At 33.4% G+C, this 25,261-nt stretch overlaps 1 long non-coding RNA gene across 1 annotated transcript in view; it reads right to left on the bottom strand.

Annotated features, from left to right (window-relative positions):
- The window catches only part of LOC105094197 (uncharacterized), a 1,056,246-nt gene that overhangs the window by 685,647 nt on the left and 345,338 nt on the right, over positions 1-25,261 (bottom strand). The window contains exons 13-14 of the long non-coding RNA XR_004137286.2: positions 18,511-18,644; positions 12,964-13,062 (exon numbers count right to left, since the gene is read on the bottom strand). This is a non-coding gene — a long non-coding RNA (uncharacterized LOC105094197). The remainder of the gene's footprint in view (positions 1-12,963; positions 13,063-18,510; positions 18,645-25,261) is intronic.

Genomic DNA, 25,261 nt, shown 5'->3' with positions numbered 1-25,261 from the left:
CTTACAGATGAGAAACTGGAGCTTAGCAATGTTTCTGTAAATTGCCCAAAGCCACAAGACAGAACTTGGATTCAAACAAGTTTTTGCTCTGCTCCTACTGGAATAAACTCCAACTTCTTTCTTCTGGCATCTTAAATCTTAAATAATATGTCCTAATGCCCCGAATTTCACACAACTCTTCTTCAAGCATTGACACATCTTCAACACAGCACTTTTCAAGAGTTTAGTCTTGTCCCTCCAGCTGAAAGAAACTGAACATTTCCTGAATAGTAATATCACTATGTGCATATTTTTGCCATTAGTCTCCATATTTGTTTAAATTCTTAGCTTATCTCTTTTTGAAGGCTAAAACATTTTATAACAGCATAATCAGTATCTGACTCAACTACGCATGCAACAGAGACCAGCACTGTGACTTCCTGAAAAAAACTCTTATATTTGCTTCTGAACGAACAAATGAACTAGACTTATTATCAGGGTTTAGTTAGGCCTTAGGAAATATTGACAGTAAGAGGTGAGAGATGCAGAATAGTTATTAAGGAAGGAAGTGGATTTTCACCTCTGAGGATCTTAACAAACAGTATAGATTTTTATCTTCCATGACAATTTCCAAGTGGTTCTATCTGAAGAATGGGGATGGGATTTAAAAGCTCTTAAAACTTCTTTCCAATTATTTAACTTTATGAATGAATGAAGAAATTTGGGTCCAATGAAATTAAGTAGAAAAGTTAAAAGAAACACAGCTACTAAGAACATATATCAAAATTTTCATCGTTTCATTCTTTTTTGTTGTCAATCATCTAAAATCCTCAGTAGATTTAGAGAAATGTCTAAAAGTTTGCCTATAGTTTATTCGCTTACTTAAATCTTCAGGGATAAGTTTAGCTGTCCATAAAATTTTTACATTCATATTTGAGTTTGGAAAGAAAGGAAGGGAAGAAAACTGCTCATGTCACCTTACTTCTTCTCCCTTTCTGTTAAAGGTAAAAACACAACCATAGGGTACAGGAAATAAATTAACTATGTTAATATCGGTTGTAGTAGCCTAAAATAATTTGTAATGCAGGCCGAGGCTATGAGGAAGGCAGGAGTTATTTCACTGAAACTATTTAACCCATAGACTCCTTGCCTCTTTCTCTGAGTAGAGATATTGCTACAAATGTAGTGCCAAATGATGGTGAAGTAATACTAAACACAAATCTCTGCTGGGTTCCTGATGGGAAAACATGCCTTAGTCACAAGTAATAAAGTAAATACAGAAGCTGCAAAAATCCATCACCAGAGAAAAACAATAATTTAAATGAGTGATAAAAAAGGCATTTCATCTATTCATGATAAGAAACCACTGAACAAAACAAATTAGACACCACACCAGAATGGCTCAATGCCCACAGAAATTGCAAACAGCTTATGATGACAGAGAAAGCCGGAGAGACTCAGAAATGAAAAAAGAGTGTCTCATACTAAGAATTCAAATATTCTCTTCATGAAAACCCCACCCAGAATCTTCTACTCAGTTCCTAGATCTGTACACAAGGAATACATGGCCATTAGTGATGGAAATTGTAGATGGTACTTTGGATGATAGGACAGTGCCATCAACAAGACATAATTTGTCATACACACCTGGCAGAGTATTTGCATTATACCAGTCTCTCCAAGTTAATGTTTCTTCAGGTAAAATTTAAATAGTTGGACAAAATATGGCATGACCTTTTCTATTTAGAATAATAATTTTTTTGATAACCATAGCTTTCTGCAGGTGGTTTATGCTTGAAATATTTATTATAAAAGAAAGCAGTTTCTCTTATGGAAAATGAAGAACAAATATTTTACTAGTAGTAGTAATAATAAGGTTTGCTGTGCTGTAAGTCAATTTCCATCCCCAGACAAAACTCAGATCTTATAATAAACTTCTCAGACATTAACTGTTAAACCAACATGTTATTATTCTTTTGTTTCTATTGCTTTGGGATGTTATTTGTATTTACAGAGAAATTCTCACAATCGCAGAATCTAAAATAAGAAAACAAGTTTAGAAACTGCAACTTTGTCATGTGATCATATATTTGAAATAAACTCACAAGATTAATGGATAATAATTTAGAGTACATACCGAGTTGAAGATGTACTAGATAATAAGATCTAGGTTTAGGTGGTAATTCATGTCTATTGAGTAAGTCACCATGGATGGTTGAGCATGAAAAACAATCATGACCAGTTGAGGAAAAAAACTCTGGGACTTTTTAATAATTTATTAACATGGAGAAAAATGATGAGAAAAACTTCTGAGAAAAAACTAGATGATTCAGAAGTACGTTCCTTTGTCCATCAGCTCCCCATTATTCCCTCTGCCCTCCCACTCAGAAATCACCATTCTATTCTCTGCTTCTATGAGTCAGACCATTTTAGATTCCACATATAAATGAGATCATACAGTATTTGTCTTTTGTGTCTGGCTTATTTCACTTAGCATAATATCCTCCAGGTCCTTCCATATTGTTGCAGATGGCAGGATTTCTTTCCTTTTTTAAGGCTGAATAATATTCCATTGTTTGTATCATATCTTCTTTATCCATTCATCCACTGATGAAAATGTAGGTTGTTTCTATATGTTGGCTATTGTGAATAATGCTGCAATGAACATGGGAGTGTAGATATTTCTTCAGAATCCTGATTTCATTTCCTTTAGATACATACCCAGAAGTGGGATTGCTTAATCATATGACATTTCAATTTTTTATTTTTTAAGGAACTGCCATTTTGTTTTTCATACTGGCTACATCTGTTTACATTCATATCTGTAGCATAACCATGGTTCTTTTTGCTTCACATCCTCTTCAATACTAACAATTATAATCTTTTATAAAAAAATAATAGCCATTTAAAAAAGTATGAGGTAATATTCCATTGTGGTTTTGATTTGCATTTTCCTAATAATTACTGATATTGAACATATTTACATAAATCTATTGATCATTTGTATGTCTTCTTTGCAAAAGTGTCTATTTAAGACCTTTTTCCAATTTTTATCAGGTTATTTCTTTTTTTTGCTGTTGAGTTGTAGGAGTTTCTTAAATATCTTAGATACTAACTCCTTGTCAGATGTATGGTTTGCAAATATTTCCTCCCATTATGCAGACGGATTATTCAGCTTATTGATTGTTTCCTTTGCTGTGAAGAAGTTTTTTAGTTTAATGTAGTCCCACTTGTTATTTTTGTCTTTGTTTCCTATGCTTTGGTGTCATGTCCTAAAAATCATTGCCAAAACCAATGTAAAGAAGCTTTTTCCTTATGTTTTATTCTAGGAGTTTTGTGGGTTTAGGTCTTACATTTAAGTCTTTAATTCATTTTGAGTTAATTTTTTGTATGGTATAAGACATGGGTCCAATTTCATTCTTCTGCAAATGGATATCCAGTTTCCCCAACCCTATTTATTGAAGAAACTATCCTTTCTCCACTTTGTATTCTTGGAGATCTTGTCAAAAGTTAGTTGACTATATCACTATATGTGGGTTTATTTATGGGCCTTCTATTCTGTTCCATTAGTCTATGTGTCAGCTTTTATGCCAGTAACATACAGTTTTCATTGCTATAATTCTGTAATATAATTTGAAATCAGGAAGTGTGATACCTCCAGCTTTGTTCTTTTTGCTCAGGATTGCTTTTGCTACTCAGGGTCTTTTGTGGCTCCACATGAATTTTAGGATTGTTTTTTCTCTCTCTGAAAAATGCCATTGGGATTTTGATAGGGATTCAATCTGTAGATTACTTCGGTTAGTAAGGATATTTTAACAATATCAAATCTTTGAATCCATGACCATGGAGTATCTTTCCATTTATTTGTGTCTTCAATTTCTATCACCATAGTTTCACACTTTTCAGCATACTGATCTTTCATCTTCTTGGTTACATTTGTTCCTAGGTATTTTATGCTTTCTGATACTACTGTAAATGGGATTATTAACATTTTTTGCAGATAGTTCATTGTTAGTATATAGAAACACAAGTAATTTTTGTAGGTCGATTGTATCCTCTAACTTTACTGAATGTGTTTATCAGTTCAAAGAGTTTTTTAGTGGAATATTTAGGATTTCCTATGTATGACTATGTCAACTGCAAAACTAGATAATTTTGTCTTCCCTTTTGATTTGGAGAGTTTTAGCTAACAGATATATAAATCTTCAAGTATAAAGATCTACTGGACAGCATAGTGCCAACAGCTAACAATACTGTATTGTATACTTAAAATTTTCTAATAAGGTAGACCTTATATTAAGTGTTATTTCCACAGGGGAAAAGATAAAAATATAGGGAATGGGAAGAAACTTTGGGAGTTGATGGATATGATGATGGCACTCACAGTGGTGTTATTTTCATGGATGTATACTTATTCCCAAAACTACTGCATTGTATATATTAATATGTTCACCTTTTTCAAGTTCAAAAAAAGTAAATGAAATAAAAATAAAAATTAATAGAAAGTGAAAAAAAAAAGGAAGAGAGAGAGAGTTGCATCAGAAGTAAGGTAAAACATACAAACTAACCAACTAAAACAGAATAAGGGAAGGAAAACTCAAAAGTCATGTAAGTCAAAGAAAGGAAATAAGGGCTAAAGCAGCTTTGGAAATTAGGAGACAATTTAAGAGATCCTAGCATCAGCAAAATCACCGTGCTACAGAACACAAGGACTAATTATCCTTAGTGATACTGTGCTGAGAAGACAGTAAGAGAAAAGATTAAAATGGTAAACTGATTACAAAAGCATAACTTATAGTCTTGAATATCTAGCTTCAAAAATACATTATTTTTGTAAAAAAAAAAAAATCTGATGCATCCTAATGTTCACAGCAGCACTCTTTAAAATAGCCAAGACATGGAAACAACCTAAATGTACATCAACAGACGACTGGATAAAGAAGATGTGGTATATTTATACAATGGAATACTACTCAGCCATAAGAAAGAATAAAATAATGCCATTTGTAGCAATATGGATGGACCTGGAGATTGTCATTCTAAGTGAAGTAAGCCAGAAAGAGAAAGAAAAATACCATATGATATCACTTATATGTGGAATCTTAAAAAAAAAAAAAAAGACAAATGAACTTATTTACAAAACAGAAACAGATTCAGACATAGAAAACAAACTTATAGTTACAGTGGTGCAGGGAGTGGGAAGGGATAAATTTGGAGTTCTAGATTTGCAGATACTAACTAATATGTATAAAATAGATAAACAACAAGTTCCTACTGCATAGCACAGGGAATTATATTCAATATCTTGTAACTTAAGGTGAAAAAGAAAATAAATGAATATATGTACATGTATGACTGAAGCATTATGCTGTATATTAGAAACTGACACAACATTGTAAATTGACTATACTTCAATTAAAAATATATATATACACAAAAATAAAAAGCATTGAAAATTCTAAATGCATTTTAGCTTTGGGGGAAAAATCTGAATTAACTGTGAAACAGAAATAAGCAAAGTACTATCAGAAGACTAGAGAGTCTGAGAAAGCACTATGAGCTGGGTAGGTCAGCCGCTTTCTGAACATTATACTTAAGTGTTGGCAAGAGAATCACTTGCAGGGGGTGGGTGTAGCTCAGTGGTAGAGCACGTGCTTAGCATGCACGAGGTCGTGGATTCATTCCCCAGTACCTCCATTAAAATAAAAAAGAGAATCACCTGCCCTTGCTACTGGAGCAACAGCTGTAGCAATTTTCAGTAAAGGGTAAGGCCACTGGCAAGACTCTGAAAGAACAACAAATTCTTATACCCAAAAGAAGACAAAGTTGTAGTTTCTAGTAGCATGTCTCACCATTACCCATGACCCACTGAGTCAGGATTTGAGAAACTAGTACTGCATCAAAAAATAACTAGGGGAAAACTAAAAAACAAAAGATGAGCATACAAACAAAGTTTTAAAAATATTATTAGAGGAGCACCAAACTCAATAATCAGAAGTACTAACAGAGAAAAGTTATTAGAACAGTAACAAAAATGTAAAAACTGTAAATAATAAATCTAATTGCTTAAAAACATTAAAACCACAATACTGCAGTTATAAAAAAAAAAGATTACAGACTCCAGAATTAAAAACAAAGTTACTTGCATATAAATACTTTAGGTACAGCTGAAAAAGGTTAGCAACTTAGAAAATTTAAATGGTAGTCTCTGGAAAAATAAGATGCAAAAACCAAAAATGATAGACACAACTAAAAAAAAAATTGAGATTCACAGAGATTAGTCCCAGAGATTCCATCTGCCACCTATGATGTGGAGAGAGTAACAGGGAGAAAACAATCAAAGTTATATCAAAGTTTTTTAAAACAAAGATATATTTCCCCAAATCAAGAAAGTTTGTGGTTTAGAGCAGGAAGATAGGGAGACAGAGTACCCTTAGTTTTAGAACTTTCAGGAGAAGCAAATTAAAAATCAAGACATGAAAAATATTGGTTTAAAAATTTAAACTGGATAGCTGAGTGAAACAGCAGATTAGAGATAACTGAAAATATAAATACTAAAGTAAAAGACAAATCTGAAGAAATTTTCTAGAGTCTAACATTAAGATATAAAGTAACCAAATTAAAGGCAGATTAAGAAACATGAAAAACAGAATGAGAAGATATAAAGAGAGATTTTAGAGGACAAAAAAGTTAAGATAAAAAATGATTTGTATAAATAATGGCTAAGAATTTTCCATAACTCCATTATTGAAAACATGTATTCTTAGATTTGAGAAACAAACATCAGCAGGATAGATATCTAGACAGATATTAATGTAACTCTAGGAACCAAAGACCATGATAAACTTTGAAAGCAGCTGAAGGGAAAAGACAGATTATCCATAAACAAATAAAATTCTACAGTGGAAGCAAATATTTAACACAAAGGTTCATGAGCAAGAATCTTTATAACTCAGTGATTTTTTTTTTATTACCAAAAAAAGAGATATCTTAAATGTCTATCATCAGTAAATGTAGTAAATAAGTACCTGAATACATGTCTAATCTCACACTAAAAGCTATAAAAATGAAACAAACAAACCAACCAGAGTTAAAAGTATCAACGTAATATTTATGCAGAATTACAGGTGTTTATACATGAAAATAAAGTAATTATCTATAAGTAAGAGCCTGGACATTTAGGGATATCTAACTTAAGATTAGTGAGGTTTCAAACTATGCAGGCCTATGCTATCTGAAAGAGGGTGGGGTTTAAAAGGTTCAGCCAAAAAGTTAAGGTTACTCTGTTTTCCTCTAGCATTGCCCAGGGGAGGTAGGTGCTGGCCAGCTGACACAAATGTTTGGTTACCCTGACAGACTCCACCCTACAGTGACCACAGAACCATCTGGCTTGCAGCACCCCATAGCCTCAAACATTAAGGTCATTCAACAAACACTCCTCCCAATTACATTTAATTTGAAGGGGAAATGAAGAAGGAAAAAAATCAAAGTGAAATAGGACTAAATGTTGAGGATTACATTATCATTATAATTTATTTTTTGAGAGCGGCATCAGCATATGTACTTGCTTAGAAGAAAAAGTTGCATAGTGGATGGGGACAAGCCATGGAAGGATCTTTGGCTATAGAATAAGTAGACCGAAGGAAGGGTAACACTTCCTCTAAAATGAGCAGGGCAGACAGAACAAAGGAACTGAAAAGTAGTTGAAAATGCCATTGATATTAGAGCACACCATTGAGAAAGTTGATGTATTATATCTACTTTTTCAAAAAGTGAAGTATAAAAATAACTTGTTATGTTGAGGAGCAGGGGTAGAGATTATGAGAAAAACAGTAATGTTGTTCAATAGCTATATGTGAACAAAGAACAAAGCTGATCAGTGACAAATGCAAAGGTGGCTGAGAAATGCTGAAGGCCTAACTGAAGATAAAGATAATAGATTTTAATGGCTCAATCAGCATGGTATAATTCTCTAGAAAGCAGCTGACAGTTTTAGCCCAAGGCTGGGTGTCACTAGGACAAAGGAAAGAAAAAAATAAAAAAGAAAATAAAAAAGAAAAATATGGGAAATGAAAAAGTTAGCTAGAAAGTGGCTGACAAATCGATTGATAGAAGCTCTACTATATAAGAAAACAAGTGAAACTGGATAAAGGATGTAGAGCTACACTATGTGAAAATGAAAATATCTAGGAAATGAAAATCCTGATATGATCAAAGTGATGGAAATAAAGAAGTGAGAAACTTCCAAGTATAGGAATAGTATGACTAGAAATTAACTTCTCTCTCACATAGTTATTCTCAATCTCACCACCGTGCCGTTCTTAGCACCTATTCATACTTGGTATGTTCTTCCTTCCCGAGGACTGGGATCATATTTGTCTCATTTACTGATGTGTCCCCACCACCCACCTAGACTAGCTACTTTCACAGCAAGAGTGTTCAATAATTATTTTTGGATATCTGAATAATTACTGGAATTAGGATTTCATTGGTGCTGCTGTAAATCTTGGTATGGGTGATGAACTGGATGAAAGTGTTTACAAAAGTAAGACGACTTCATCTGAGAGAATTACAAGGGAAAAACCAGTGGTAAAGTTGGATGGAGTATCTCATTCTTAAAAGACACAGTATGGTGTATTAATTTACAGCTAGGCCCCTGGAATAAATTTTAAAGAATGGATTTGGTGCTGGCTCCACAATGCATCAGCAGTAGGATATTGCACAATGACCTTGCTCCTTGTAAGTCCTCATTTTCTCATTCATAGAAAAGATTTAGCACCTTCATAACATTTTTTTGAGGATAATTTAGATAATAATAAACATATGCCTTGTATCTGGCATACAGGAATGCACATTTTATGTCAGGTATTTTTAAATGCTCCTCAAATCACAGTGATGTAATCTATACCCTCTTTTTATGCAATATATTTTACCAAGATATTAAAGATCCCAAGTTTAATCATTTGCCAGTTCGACAAGTCAAACAGTTGTATGTACTGAGCATTAATAATGTTTCTTTCAGCATTTTCATCAAGGAGAAAATTACCATGGCAATGATACTGATAGGCCCAGCTAGCTGTGCCCTGTATAAAAAGATGAGTTTTGCCCTATAGTGCTGGTGCTGACACTATTGACAATGTTCAGTAAGACCAAAAAGCTCACAAATCGTTTCTGCCATGATAACTCTGTGTCTTTAAACTCTGATGTATCTCATCGCATTGGGACACAGTATAGTGTTGTTGGATTTTCCAACATGCTTATAGCCATTCTAAGAAAAAAGATCATGTCCTGACTCCTGAAACCATCTTCTACAAGGGCTGCTGTATTGAAAGGACCAGTGCTGATCTTGAGACGACAAAGTAGGAACATCAAACTTTGATGGCTGAATGGAAATTTTCATTTTAAATTTCCTTATTTGCTTCTTATAAACTACTTTGTCTTTAAAAATGGAAGGATTTAAAATATCACCTGGAACATGTTTAAATTGTTTTATGCTTTCTGCTTAGCCAATCAAAAATAATGTATCTAAATAATTCCACGTGAAATGGCACGCATGCAAGTATAGTCACAAATTTCTTCATAAAGGGTGTTTCACACTGTGAATCAAAGGATAATTATATAAAAAGGAATAAAAAGATTCCTCACTATGACCATTGGAAATTCATGCTTCTCTTGTTTAAGAGCCTTAATTCATTGCTGAAAACCTCACCACTAAATGAAAAGTTTTGAAAAATTTCATATATAGATACAGAAATAAATTCACATATAGAAAAACATACTGACAATAAAACATGTTTATATAAGGAAAAACAATTTGCAAAAGAATATAGATTTTAAATAAAAATTATGCTATATAAGCTTATTATTATTAAGGAAAAGACTTGATAGTAGGTATGAAAAATATATGAAAAGCCGCCGTTCTTTTTTTGGATAGTGCATTCTTTTACTACACCATTTGCATCACCAATTTTTCACCCCCTCTGTGACTCATGGTTATCCTGCACTCAAACTTCACTTAATACCTTTAGAGTAAAACAGAAAAGGCAATCAAACATAAGAGCACTTCGAAATACATGAAAATTGTTCATGTGCACAAGAGATGCAAGAGTAAAAAAAAAAGATGCTATTTCTTCATCCCTTTCACTGGCATACATACAAAAGGAAAACATTTTGGGTTGATCCAGACATGGGACACAATTCGATTTTTTTTTCTACTATTTTTCTAGGAACTGCTTTGTCAAGTAAATTATTGAGTGCATCTTTGTCTGAAATTAAAATTTCAAAGTATCACTTTTTATAGCATACTAATTCAGTGTGCCTTTAACTGAAAAGTCATCATACTGGAACAAAAGGAGATTTTGTTGAAAATATAGTAAAAATATTCAAGAGCTATTACGGTAGGTAGTTGTTAACTGAGCAGGCATTATGTTAGGTAGGTCTGCTATTCTCTGTTTTTAGCTTTCTATACTTTTCCGAAAGGGAAAATTGAGTCATAGACATTAAAACATCTGCAATATTTTAAGGGAACACAGATTTCAAAATACTGAGCTCTCTGAAAACAGTTCACAGCAACTTTTTCTTAGCAGAAACACACACATAATTACTAATTTAACAGGCTGTTCATGGTGGAAAAGGAGCCATTTTATCTCATGCTTATCATATCTGCAGACATTAGAACTGTAGAAGTCAAGGATATCTTTGTTTTCAATATTGACCCAGAAAGTAGTGAGAAAAGGCTCACAGTGCTGTTTGAGGACTGGTGCTAGCTAAAGTACAGTTACTGTTTTAAGGTTATCTCAAGATTAAATGTGTTGCTTCCTGACCCCACCCGGCGGTACGACACACTTAGTCAGAAAGGCTGTGATACAAGGAGTCAGTTTTGCTTTATTGGTTTACTACCAAGAAGACCAACACGGCCAGATCAGAGATGTGACCCAGCTCCATCTTAATAAAGATGTGCACAGTGTTTCTACAGGCAGGACACAGCACAGTCACTGACCTGTGAGATTAATACACTGTTTTATTCTTGGGACCCGAGTACTTTCAGCATCGTTACGAAAGCACAAAATCTGCATGTCAAATTAATTTGTGCTCTCTTCACCTCACATTGATTAAGACAAATTAAGTTTCACACTCATCACCTAGGGCAATTAATAAGTAGTAGTATCGAATTCCATTACCTTCCCCCGCTATAATTCTTTCAGCTGCTCTTTCCACAATGCCCAGTTAATAGAAGCCTGTAGTACTCATTTCAAAGCAATCATGTGAAATGAAGGTGCTCACAGCATGTCTCAGATTTTCTCAGTGCTGGAAGATACAGTTTGGAGACACTTGTGTATTTTATAGCTAACTTGTTTCAAAGATGGATCCAGTAATTAGTTAAACAAGTGTGGTCTTAAACATCTTAAATATTCTATGAATTTGCATGAAGAAAACCCAGAGGCATATCATCAATCCCTGGATTGTATTCATTTACATAAAAAAACAAAAGTAGAGGTATCACATCAAAGCAAATCCTAATATGAACAAAATGTGAAGTTTTAAATCGATCTACTTAAAATATTATGTTTTCTATTGCCTCAAAAGAGAGTTAATGAAGGAGGAATTTTGCTGAGAGTCTATATTTTAAGTGTTCTTATAGAAACTCCCATTATGTTAAAGTTTCATAAACATAAATACATGGAGAGATACCATGAGAGACCTATAATAAAGCATATGTTAAAATATCGAAGGGGAAATATATTTTATTAATTTGGTTTTGTATTTTATGATATTCAGAGAACATGAGGATGATATGGTAATAAAAAGTCAAATTAACCAGTTTCATAAAGTTATAAACAAAAAAATTCTTAACCTACATAAGACAAACACTCTTTAGCCATGATATTTGGAAAGTATTTGCTAATTAAATTTGGATAGTATGTTATCTTGTAAGCACAGAATTTGTTTTTAAGAAAAGGTGTGTTGGGGGGGAGCAGTTAGAAAGGATTCTCTCAGAATATCAAAGGTAAAATCCAAAAATGGTCTCCAGTATATCCATATCATAAGCATCACAATACTGATATTGTGGGATGTATATGATACTGTGCCCTGTATTTCCATCTGGAAACTAAGCTCAAGGACCAAACCAATGTCTCTCATTTGTTTGTCTGATTATCTTTTTTTCTCCCTTGATGGCTTATAAAATGTTAAATCTCAGTAATTATCCTCTGCATTCAGTTAAAAACTAGATGTTCATTTATATTATGCTGTGCTATGGACCGAATGTTTGTGTCCCCCTAAATTTCATACGTTGAAGCCCTAAACCCTATTGTGATGAATTAGAAGATGAAGCCCTTGGGAGGTAATTAGGTTTAGATAAAGTCATGAAGGTAGGGAACCACTGCAGGACTAGTGTCCCCATAAGAAGAAAATTAAATATAAGTTGTCATTAAATATAAATTAAGAAAAATATTTTTCTCTGCCATGTGAGGATACAGCTAGAAGGTGGTCACTGCAAACCAGGTAGAAGACTCACTAGGAGCTGAATCTGAATATACTGAAAACCAGTGAGCTGTGTGCTATGAAAGGGTAAATTTTGTGGTATGTGAATTCTAGCGAGCTAGACACCTATCTAAAAGAATTAGGGAAGATAAGAGGAAGGCAGTTACAGCTGTGTAGTACTTGCGGTTAGATCCCCCTATGATTGCTTCAGTCTCCATAACTACAGAACAGCCACGGCCGCCTTCACTTCCTGGTCATGGACAGCCAACAAATTGCATATTTATAACACAGAACAGACACTATTTGCTTTGTCTGAAGGATGTGATGTCAAAAAATTGACATCAGTTAACAATGTTTAAGTCAAAAGCAACTTCTGAGTAAGAAATATGGCTAAGTAATTTCATTACATCAGGATACCAGATGAAGCTGTCAGCAGCCTGGTTGGATCCACCAAGGAGAAAAGGAAGCCGGAAACGAGAAAGGAAGACTGGAAACACTTACCTGCATGCTCCAACTTTGGCTGGTGACTTTAAACATTTCCAAAGAACTCTCATGTCTTCCTTCCCAGCCTAAGAGCTTCTATGGGAAGAAAGAGGATTTCTGGATAGGAGACAAGAAGAAAATGTGCTTCATTAAGGATACAAAAGTAACCTCCAGAGCAAGAATCAATAAGAGAGAACAAATGAGAAAGGAGAATCGAAAGTTAAAGATTTCTTACACTGTTTTCATTTGCAATTGCCTTTTCATATAGTCTACAACCACAGCGATTGTTTTCCCTGTCATGTAGTGTACAGTGAATTGCAGAACACTATCTTAAAAACAGTGTTGTATGTGTATAAAATACCTAAACTGTTTCCCTACTAGGTTGATCAGAATAACCTGTGAAGCTACTATAACATGGATTCCATAACTGGATCTCAAATTTAGTAAATCAGAATGTCCAGGAATGACAACTAGTTGATGATGATGAAAATAACAACATCAATAACAATAATAATAAACTTTGAGAATGATTTTTATGATCATCCAGGTTTGAAAATCACCAGGCACCATTATGAAAACAAGACACACCCACAAAATAAAGTACATACACCTAAAAAGATGTAACTTAAAGTATGAAATGTGCAAATTAAGGGTATAGAGACAAGAAGTGGTCTCCATCATAAGTGGCTAGTTGGCAATGTTGCATAAGACAGTCCTCTACTAGCCGAGCTCATTGCTTCCCTTTGTCTTCAGCTCACATAGACAGTCCAAGAAATTTAAGACATAATGTTACACAGTATAGTAGTTTCTTGCATTAGCTTTCAAATCTCTTTAAAACCAAGGGCCAAAAATAATTTCACTTTTGTACATGATAAATATTAGAAACAGCTTAAAAATAATTTTTAAATCTTCATATGTATTTATGAATTTGGAAGACCATTTCACCAGAGGAAAAAACACCAAGCAGGAAATGGTGATTGCCTCTAGGGAGTCTAAGGAAGGTGATATGGGTGTGTAGCGTAGGAGGGATACTCATATTGTGTAAAGTTGTGTAATTTTAACTTTTTTCAAAAATTCAGGTTCATAAATTTGGTTTTCATATTTTTAAAGGAATACAGAAAAAAAGGAATAAAAATATAACTTACTAAAGAAAATTTAATAGATTAGTTTTTATTGATATATAATAAATTAGCATAATTTTAGCAGCTTAAAAAACATAAATTTATTATTCCACAGTGTCTGTGAGTCAGGAATCTAGTCATCTCTTAAATGGGTCCCCTGCAAGAATCCTATTAAGGTAGTGGCCAAGGCTGGGTTCTCCTGTGGAAGATAGTCTAAAGAAGATTCTGTTTCCAGACGCACTTGGATTGATGGAAAACTTCATTTCCTTGTGATTACAGCTTAAGAGCCCTTTGCTTCCCATTGGTTGGAAGGTACCTTAAGTTCCTAAAGGTCTCCCTCAGTTCCTTGCCAACTGGGTCTTCCAAAATGGTTATCTACTCCTTCAAAGCCAGCAAGGGAGTCTTATATAACATAATCATGGGAATGACATCTCATTACCTTTCCCATATTCTACTGATTAAAAGAAAGTCACAGGATGAGTCATGACTGAAGTTTTTCTGGATCTTGTCGATGTAACAGAGATTATATTTTGGAAGGAAAGAAAGTATTTATTGAGACTCAGTTTTGTGTCAGGTACTCTGATAAGCACTACAAAATTATTTGCATATAGTATTTCTTATGGCATTCCTATAAAACAGGTACTCCCAGTGCTACTCTATGATGAAGACAGTTATTTTTCTTGTGTAATGTAAATATTAAGTGTTAGAGCATGAATTTCAAGCAAGAACTTCCTCTAATCAAAGCTTTTCTCTTTCCATTTTACTGCTTTACTATAGTGGCAGGCTAGAAGCTAAAAAACCATTTCATTTGTTCACTACTTCGAACAAGACAGTAAGTGTTAAAAGGGCCGAAGTGTAAAGAAAGGGATGTGATGAAAATAAAAACATCAGGTCAACTTAAATAAGATTTCACAATAAATAGAGCTAATTCACTTTATATAATTCTTAGTTACTTAATTGCAAATATACAACTTTGACACCGAAGATATTCATCAGAAATGGGCCTTGTGGATTATGTAGCTCAATTTCCAAATCTGGGTTTTCTAAGGAACAGTTTAAGAATTACAGCTTTCTCCAAATGGACATTTCCTTGACAGATAGTAATAAAATCCACTTGGATATTTAATTTTTTCCGTAATTGGCAACAGTAATTTCTATAGATTAATTGCTAAGAATTTTCATTTCCCATAGGTGGTAGCAAAAAAAACTTCAATAGACTTCATTACTAGCAATATTAGTTCCAATCTTCTACCATAATGGCAAAGTACTACTTTTCTGATTCTATCAAGAGTTTTCTGATTCTATTGAGTCCATCTTTTGAATCTATTTAAAATGCTTCCAGGAAGAAATGAGTTAATTTATTTTGTTAAAGTACAAGTGTAAGTGTAAGTAAAAGTATATTTCAGTGCCATTTTATGAAAAAGCTTTTAGCCTTACCATTTAACAATGAATAAATGAAAATAAAAAGCTAAGAATTAAAATAAAAAATTAACGCTTGTTTTAATTGGTATGTTTAGGTGGTCAATATATCACTGTCAGAATTGACAACATAAGGTAATAATATAAGGATCAACAGATTCTCTTATGCACTGAATTCTCCTTTTTGTATATGTACAAGAATGCATATATGTGTAATATTGTATGCAATATTATCTGATTAAATTGACTCTCTCAAACTCTTATTTTAAAGGTTTGCTCACTTTTTTGAATTTTCAAAGCGGTCAGAGAAAGGGCTCATATTTGCATTTTAAGGAATGCCAAAGATTCAGTCAACTGTAAGCTGATTTTTACATACCCTTTGAAACAGTGGAAACATTTTCACACTCCCAAGTGTAACATTTAAACTCTACATACTTAAATTCTAAAAAAAAAAGAAAAAAAAAAAAAAGACTTCAGTTGCAGTTACCCCTAGGTTAATGTTCAATTGGAAAGATGTTTTACCTTAATGTGTCTCTGTACTTGTTTCCACTTTTTTTTTTGTAGAACCCCCCTTTTCCTACCTTTTTTATAACACTGGTTCTTGACAATCCACTGTATTCTGGAGAAATGGCATATTTTCAGAGAAAGCATCCTGTATTTTAACATATTTACAGGATATTTTAACATATTTGCCTACCTTTAGGTGTCCTGCTTTATGTATCAAAGGCATGGGAGCATTTCAACATTCAAATATCTGCTTTTTATAACCTTTCTCCTAGGATATGTTCCAAAACAATGAGGTATATTGTTGACAAAGAATTAAATGTAATAATCAGGCAATTAACCAAGAGTATTTGCATCACTACATAAAAAGACAAATTAAGAAGACTACCATGGTATCCAGAAGCCATCTGTTAACCAATGTCAAATTGATGATAAAGAAAATTGAGTTCCCTTGGCAGTTGGTTTTTCTCCAGCTGCACGCAGCTATAAAAGAGCCATCAAAGACAAATCTGCATTTGTTGTTAATTCAAACATGCAGTAGATAGGCACTTAGAAACCTCTAGTGACAACTCTTTATTCTGAAAGTTGATGCTAAGATTCCCAGAAAAGTTATACATTGGACCTTGGATCAGCATTTAAGACCATCTTGACAAGGTAAAAAGAAGAGGACTAGTACAATCTCATATGTAAGTGAATACATACAAATACAATAAAAACACGTTCAAAGCACAAAATGAGTGAATCACTTCTAAAGTAATCAACCATAAAGGTTAGTTATCCCCTACATATGCATCGATTTATTACTGCACATATCCTAATATGAACCTCACTTTAAGGAAATCTTCATGACAGAGCAGTACCAGAAAAGAATCATAAATTTGGGTAAATTTGGATTATTACTAAGCCCTGATAATGGCTAATGTGAAAGACTTAACTAAGGTGCCCTCCAGAATGATTAAAATACTAATGCTCAATGGAAACTGAAGAAGTTAACGTAATGCCTTTAAGGAGGTTGGGATCTGGAGTCAGGCAAAAGTGATGCTTTAAATTCACACTTCATTTGTTAACAGTTACATGACCTTGGACATATTACTTAATCTGTTCTAGTGTGTGTATAAAAATGAGAATGATAATAACCTTGCAGGGATGTTGAGAGGATAAAATGAATTAATGGGTGTTAAAACTTATTTCTGTCAAATAAAGCATTAAATGTCTTATCAATGGATTATTGAAGCAATACTAATTGCTAAGGACTTTAAGCTTATTGTGGAAAGGTCACTGGGCTGAAGGTCAGGAAATCTAGCTTGCTCTTCCAGCTTTGCCATAAATTAGCTGTGTGACACTGTACAAATCATTTAAGTTCTCTGGACTGCAGTTTACTCTTTCCTAAATTGAGGTTGGGATGGGCATGGAATTAAAATGCCTCTATTAACTCTAAAGTCCTACAAGTACTTGAGTTGGAATTCAGAAAGAAATGTAGAATATAAAATCACAAATTTGTAGAACATGGAAATCACTGCAATCATTGCCTATGTGTTTATTACCGATTTTCTTTCAAAGGGAAAATTAAATAGTGGGAAAAGTCAGCTGTTGTAATCCATTTGAGGTTTAAATTTCTTAGGTATATTTTTATTTAAATGCACTTAATTTTAAGTAAACGTGTTTAGATTAGTCCATAAAGCTGCCTAGTTGAACCAGATTAACCCAGAACTGTGTTTGACTTTTCTTGTCCTAGCAGCTTAGAATTTTAAAGTTGAAGGAGACAAAAAAAAACAACCTCCCCCCAAAAAAACCCTACTTATTCATTCTCCATTTTATGGTTGAAGAAATAAAACAAATGAGACATAACTTTGAGAGCAAACTGGTTCCAGAACCCAAGTCTACTGACTCCTAGACAATCTTTTTCCACGTTGTATTTTTACTTTTTTTTAACAATCCTGAAAGTGCATTCTCTCTCAGCCACTTTCTCTGTTCCTGACACCATATCTAACTTTGTTAACTTTGACTGAAATTACCGTATTCAGTTTACTAGTGCAATGTTGAACAAGTATTTCACATTGGATGAGATCAAAATACAAATGTGTTTGGTCTCCCACTGCCAATTTAAATCCACTACTGTTATATGAAAACTCAGTAACTCTCATCATTTTTCAGTTCTTTCCTCAGTATCAGACATTCAACAGTCGTTTCAGGTTATAGCATAGTTTCAATTTAGAAATATTAAGTGCTACTTCAAAATAGTAACCAATATTTACATCTTCATTGACATATACGTCTCTTCTCCTCTTAAGGCACAGTTAACTTCTACTGCCATGAGTTAGCTGCTGTATTGAACCTAAAGATTAGTGAATTTAGAATGAGAGAAAAAGCAAAAAGCAGAATAGTTTCTATTTGGATAGATATTACTAATGCAGCAGCAGGTTTAAATTAAGTTTAAATTTTAAGAAAAACATGCAGGACACTGTAGTCCTCTGAACACAGAAAACAAATAAAAAGGAACAATGAAAAGTATGTTACAAACCAGGCTGGTTTTGTCCATTGCAAGCAAGGCTCTGCACGTACAAAATGTTACCGAGCATACCCAGTTGAAAGGCCAGTGGTCCAATCCAGTCTTAACCAGCTCAGCTTGAAGTAGACACAGCTGACTCTAAGTTTCTGAAAAACAAATCGGGCAAACAACTTATTGTTTAGGCTACTTGCCGCTTGAGGACATAACAAGCCTTAAAATAACCTTGATTAGTGAAGGCAGGTAAAATGGATTTGACTAATCAATACACTGAGTTTCAAGTAAAACACTGATCTTTGAGAAAGGAGCAAAGTCAATACAATGGAGAAAATATGGTCTTTTTAGAAAATGGTGCTGGAATCAAAAAAATGAATCTAGGCACAGACCTTACATCTTTCACAACATAAATCTAAATGTAAAACACAAAATTATAATACTCCTAGAAGATAAGGTAGGAGAAAATATAGATGTCCTTGGGTTTGGCAATGATATTTTAGACAACATCTAAAGCATGATCAATAAAATAAATACTTGATATGCTGGACTTAACTGAAATTTAAAAAACTTCTACTCTGTGAGAGACACTGTGAAGTAAATGAGAGGACAAGCCACAGACTGGGAGAAAATATTTGCAAAAAATAAATTTGAGAAAGAACTGTTATTCTAACTACACAAAGATTTCTTAAAACTCAACCATAAGGAACTAAACAATCTGATTAAAAAATGGGTCAAAGACCTTCACAGACACCTTACCAAAGAAGATACACAAACAGCAAATAAGTACATGAAAATCTGTTCAACATTATATGTCATCAGGGAAATGCAAATTAAAACATCAGTGAGATACCACCACACACCTATCAGAATGATGAAAATCCAAAGCACTAATAAGATCAAACGCCAGAGAAGAGGTAGAACAACAAGGACTCTCATTCACTGATGGCAGAAATGCAAATTGTAAAGTCATTTTGGAAGAGAGTTTGGCAGTTTCGTACAAAACTAAACATATTCTTACTATATTATGATCCAGCAACCACACTCTTTGGTATTTATTCAAATGAGTTGAAAAGTTATGTCCACAGAATAATCTGCGCACAGATGTTTATGGCAGCTTTATTCATAATTTCCAAAAACTAGAAGCAACCAAAATGTCTTTCAGTAGGTGAATGAATAAACTATGGTATATCTAGATGATGTAATAATATTTAGTGCTAAAAATAAGTGAGCTATCAAGCCATAAAAATACATAGAGAAATCGTAAATGTATATTACTACATGAAAGAAGCTACATGCTGTATGACTCCCAAAATATGATGGTTGGGAAAAGGCAAAACTATGGGGACAGTAAAAGAATCAGTGGTTTCCAGGAATTAGGGGAGAGAGGGATAAACAGGCAGAGCACATAGAATTTTTAGAACAGACAAAATTATTCTGTATGATACTATAATGGTGGATACGTGTAATTATACATTTGTTAATACCCATAGAATGTACAACCCCAAGAGTGAACCCTAATATATACTTTGGACTTTGGATAACAATGATTTGTCAATGTAATTCATCAGTCGTAACAGATGTACCACACTGCCAGGGAAATAGTGACAGTGAGGAAGTCTGGGGCAGAGAGGACAGGGAACATGAGGGAACTCTCTATACTTTCCACTCAGTTTTGATGTGTATATAAAACTGTTCTAAAAAGTAAAGTCTACTTTTTAAAAGGTAAAGCAGAATAATCTAACTTGATACATTTTTTAAAAAGTGATTTTACAGACAAATTAAAATTTTTGTTAAGGTAATTGTGTAAACAGTTTGGGGCACATTCAGCTGAAGGTGAGAGTAAGTTTTGAATTAATTTTTAAAACAGGTGCGTATCTGACTACAAAATGAGTTACACTAAAAAGGGAGGGAGAACAAAAACAAAGGCGTTGATTGTAATTCATGTAAGGCTATCAATCTCAGGTCTGCTTTAAACATTGTCAAAAGATGAATAATCACTAACCAAAATATAGATGATCACATCAAGATCACTCACGCCAATGTGACTTTTTACAGAGTATGAACCAACATAGATCTACTTCACATTCACAAACTAAGTTACAGATGATGATATCATAATTACTAAGCAAAATTTATTATACAGAAAAAAGTGTGAAAGTACCATAAATGGTTAGAAGCAAAACGTGTTATTAAGCTGTGGAGATTCAACATTAGGATGTTAACTCTCAGACTAGCTTTAAGAAAACATCTTTATTCTTTAGAAGCCATTATAATGGTCAAATAGTGTAGAACTGCTAAGTAGGAAGTGTATCTACCACTGAAACTTGAACAGGGGTTTGAACGGCACGGGTTCACTTATAAATGGCTGCAAACCTTTAAAACATAGGGAGTTAACAAAGTTAGTAGGAAAGGGGAAAAAATGACCAGAATGGAGTAAAAGCAGTGTGCCAAAGAGCCTCCAGTAAACAGCTGAAGTAAATAAGTAAGCTGCTATGACAAGATTTAGGAAAAAATGTTCCCTGGGAATTCTAGAAGCCAAAAAAAGACTGTGGCTTTGATGTTACTCACAAGGAAACAGTGAGATTATTATTCCTCTGACTTTAAGGTATTTACTGCATAGGTTGTCCTGGTCTGGTAGGCACTGATAATGTGTGCTAGAAATACAAACTGGTTGCCCTGATACGGGAAGTGAACAGGTTCAAGAGACAATGTTCTGTCCCTTGGTTTATTATAGCGCACGAAGAGCTCCTACTATGATACAAGAGATTATACAGGAAAGGCTAAAAAGAATATTCTGATAAAAAAAAAAAGAAGAGGATACCTACAGATTTTACATAATCTTAGAACTTCTTTATTCCTTAACCTACATGATTGAGAAATTTTAACATGCTTAAAACAAACATTAAAGAGTTGCAAACCAATGCTCAACCATGGTTATTTTACTAAGCGAAATTAGGGAGTTAACAGCCAGAACTGAAATTACTTGCAGATGAAGATACAGACAAGGAAACACTGCCACCCGTAAAAATAAATGGGGCTGAAGCTTAGGTATTTGGTACCACCACGTGATTCCTGCACCCAGGCATGTAAAGAAAACTGAAGCGTGTTTAGGCAATTGATGGAGACCAAGAATTTAGACAGCATGATGACTGGGTACCTCTAGAATAGTGCCCCCAAATAGGGTCTCTTCATTTTGCTCTTCTCATGGAATTTTTTGCTTTGGCAATTAAGACACCTCCATTTTAAAGTCAAGGTACCATATCTTAAGTGTCTCTATCCAATCTTGCCAGGCTATAGTTAGCCATTTTAGAATGACATTTACAATAAAAATGAGTCAAGTTATTGGGAAATAGAAACACATGTCATAGAAAAAAGAAATAAAATAGCTCTGCACAACTGGTACCAGGTACAAGCCCATCTTAGTGAGACTCTAAAACTTCTGAAGTCATATCATGTCATCTAAGGCACAAAATCAGAAGCTGGAATGAGTTTTTAAGTTACAGAATAAGTCAACAAGTATTTGAAAAGCCAGGACAACAAAAGGCGTATCCTAGCTTTTTTCAGTACAAGAACAAAGAAAGGATAAATTTGCTGAATCTTCTTCAAATGAATATTACACTCAAAAGAGCAAAACAAACATGTATAACAGACAATTCCAAGACAGAGAAGAACATAGTAAAAGATCACCCTGGTACCTGGTGTATAGATGTCACAATTAGTTATAAAACAGAACTGAAAAAGAAAAAAAAGTGATATCATTGCAGAATCACCAAGAATCATTGTTCACTCTATTTTGGATCTAATGCAAAATAGAAAATGTATAAAACAAATTATTATGCAAGCAATTTAAGTTCTTTTTAGTTTAATCATTTTTATGCATATGTAATAAATGTACATTTTTCCCAATAGGAAGAATTTTTTTAAGTGATGAAAAGATACAAGGGCCTGCCTTTTGTCACAATATGTTTTTTAAAACATCTTTTAAAAAGGGAAAAAAATCTTTTTTTCTTTCTGTGTATATAGTGAGTTCCTATTTATAGAAATGGCCATAAACAAACAATGAGATGTTAGAGACAGTCTGCAGTGTCTGAGAGGTTGGGATAGGTGAACTCTAAGGTACTTTCCAAATTTTTGTACTACCAAGTGCTAAGAAATTCATTGTCATCCTTATCATCACAAGGAAGGATGATATTTATAAATGCCATGTCCATGTTAAATATTAATGTATATAAATTTAGGCAGTAAACTCAAATGGGCTGCTTTTGTTCTAGTCTCAGAATAGGCTCATAAGCATAGCATAACTTTAAATGCCTCAATTCTCTGCTTCTTTTATTCCTGTCTAATTATGTATCTGTTAAGCAAACAAGTCTAGGCTTTAAAGTGAATACAAATGATAGCAAAAAGATGATGCAATTATATCATCCTTAATGTTTATACAAAGACTTGATAACTTGAGATTTTTAGTGTATCACATGGTTAGCAAGCCATATGTTTGTCATTTATTTTAATTAATAAAATGACACATAGGAATATTTTATAAGAAAGAACAAATGTTGTACAAGAGTGTCTCTTCTTAACCTCTCCCCAGCTAACCAAAGAACCACCACCAACATGAGCACCTCCACAATGATTTCATCGCTTAAAAATGCATGGTTATAGTATTATGGTGGGAGAAGACCAGAGAAATTTGGCTCATAAAAATTGTGAATAATTTCTAAGATATGCTTAAATGGGAACCTTTATGACCAATAGAATTCTGCAATACTCTGCCTAACATGCAATGTCCTTTTTTTTTTTTTTGAAGTATAGTCAGTATACAATATAGTGTCAATTTCTGGTGTACAGCATAATGTTTCAGTCATCCATATACATATACATTCCTTTTCATATTCTTCTTTCATTATAGGTTACTATAAGATATTAAATACAGTTCCCTGTGCTATACAGTATAAACTTGTTGTTTATCTATTTTATATATAGTAGTTGGTATCTGTAAATCCCGAACTCCCATTTTATCCCTCCCCACTCCCTTTACCCTCTGGTAACCATGAGTTTGTTTTCTATGTCTGTGAGTTTGTTTCTGTTTGGTAAGTAAGTTTGTGTCTTTTTTTTAGATTTCACATATGAGTAATATCATATGGTATTTTTCCTTCTCTTTCTGGCTTACTTCACTTAGAATGATGATCTCTAGGTCCATCCACGATGCTGCAAATGGCACTATTTTATTCTTTTTTATGGCTGAGTAGAATTCCACTGTATGTATATATCTTCTTTATCCACTCATCTGTAGATGGACATTAAGGTTATTCCCGTGTCTTGGTTATTGTAAATAGAAGGACCACAGTGAAGACATTTGGTTACTATAAAAATACTTTCATAGAGTACAAATATTACTGTGTATATTATAAAACTATTTTCTTAAATGTAAAAGATGCCCAAAAGCACTTAATATTTTTGAAAGAATGAATGAAATTACCTCTTAATTATTCACTGAAATAGCAAACATGATCAATTGCAATCTTCCCTAACCAACTCTCAAAACTGGTGGACAAATACACAGATACAAAAAAGGATATATTGCTTAACATATCTGTACAAATTACAATGTACAAAATCCTAGAAGTAGACTGTAATTTCCAGTGGAAGGGTCTGTAATTTCCAATGTTAATGTTTTGTCCTTGTTCATATGTCTAAAACTGGAAAATTTATTATTTGTCACATGAACTATGATAAAGAATATATTTATAGGCAAAGGCATAGGTTGATAAATATGAAGCAGGAAGTACAGGCCTTAGCCATTACACTAGAATTGATTCTCAAAACAAAACTTGAGAGATTATACTTTCAGAAATTACCAAGGGCTTCTTTTAATACAAGTTTAATTGTAAGTTTCTATACATTATGTTGTTGGACATGATTGAAATTTCATGGGCTCTTCATTGTCTTACAACTGCAGGCAAAGTATTTTTTAAGCATCCACATAACAACACTTTGATTCCTATAGAGTGAGGATTGTTTCAAGAAAAACAGAAATAGACATAAGCAGAAGAATCTAGGTTAATATTGAGCCAAGGAGATAGCAAGCAGCTAACTTAAGGAAAATGAGAAAGAAGGGATTTAAAATAAATTTAATATAATAAAACTGAAACAAACAAAAACCTCACAATTTCATGACAAACAACAGCACTATCTTGTGTTCACCCAGACCATTTTATATATACTAAATGAATTGGCAGAAATTATTTCATTAATACACTTAACACTTGGTCTCTGATATGGATTGGAAACAGATATTATTCCTGCTTAACAGTTGCTAAAAGTTGCAATTTTAAAAGCAATTCAGTGACTTTCTGAGTAAAATCAGAATCCAAGCAATCACAAATTTTAACTTACTAATCTATTTCCTAGCACGCATTACCAGTATGAAAGGTTTTAAATTTCTTCCCCTGTTCAACTTGCTGAACACTTCACTATTTGCTGGTGTCAGTTTATTTTTGAACAACGACAGCAATTAAAAAAAAAAAAAAAACTCCCAGTGCAAACCATTATTTTCTTTAACTTCTGAGGACTTCAGTGTAAACAACATTATAAAAGAGACATAAGGAAGAATGCTATTATCACAGGCTGAGAACATCCAGAAAACAAAACAAAAGATGTTATTACTTTTCAACTCTCTTGAAAAGAAAATATGTAATATACATCTAAACACCAAACTGATGGAATAATACATACTGATTTGCGAAAACGATTTAAAACAGTCCCCTAACAT

The sequence above is a fragment of the Camelus dromedarius genome, chromosome 5, assembly GCF_036321535.1.
Source record: "Camelus dromedarius isolate mCamDro1 chromosome 5, mCamDro1.pat, whole genome shotgun sequence".
Taxonomy (NCBI): Eukaryota; Metazoa; Chordata; class Mammalia; order Artiodactyla; family Camelidae; genus Camelus; species Camelus dromedarius.
This window is presented reverse-complemented; position numbering and strand designations above follow the sequence as displayed.